This window comes from Apis dorsata, unplaced genomic scaffold (assembly GCF_000469605.1).
Source record: "Apis dorsata unplaced genomic scaffold, Apis dorsata 1.3 scaffold_434, whole genome shotgun sequence".
Classification (NCBI taxonomy): Eukaryota; Metazoa; Arthropoda; class Insecta; order Hymenoptera; family Apidae; genus Apis; species Apis dorsata.
This window is the reverse complement of record NW_006263685.1, coordinates 248751-249000: the sequence shown is the minus strand read 5'-3', so window position 1 is coordinate 249000 and position 250 is coordinate 248751. Positions and strand designations below refer to the sequence as shown.

Below are 250 nucleotides of genomic sequence, written 5' to 3'. Positions count from 1 at the left end.
GCCGCAAATTGAGGGGTTTCGATTCTGTATCTACCGGTACACGTCCTGTGTACCGGATGGCGCGACGTTAATTTCCCTCCGCTTATACGAGCCTATCGATTTGCGCCATTACGTATGGCAAACATCATTTTCCACGATCAACGAATTACGTATCCTCTACGATGAAGTGACGGAGAGGAATCGTGCCATCCCCTTCTTTCCAAGAGAAACGCGTTAATCGCGTTGTTTGCCGAGGGAAGAAAAGAAAACG

The 250-nt window shown here is 48.4% G+C and overlaps 1 protein-coding gene and 1 long non-coding RNA gene across 2 annotated transcripts in view; one reads left to right on the top strand and one right to left on the bottom strand.

Annotated features, from left to right (window-relative positions):
- The window catches only part of LOC102674178 (venom dipeptidyl peptidase 4-like), a 248884-nt gene that overhangs the window by 14293 nt on the left and 234341 nt on the right, over nt 1-250 (top strand). The window lies entirely within an intron of this gene.
- The window catches only part of LOC116186118, a 19810-nt gene that overhangs the window by 873 nt on the left and 18687 nt on the right, over nt 1-250 (bottom strand). The window lies entirely within an intron of this gene.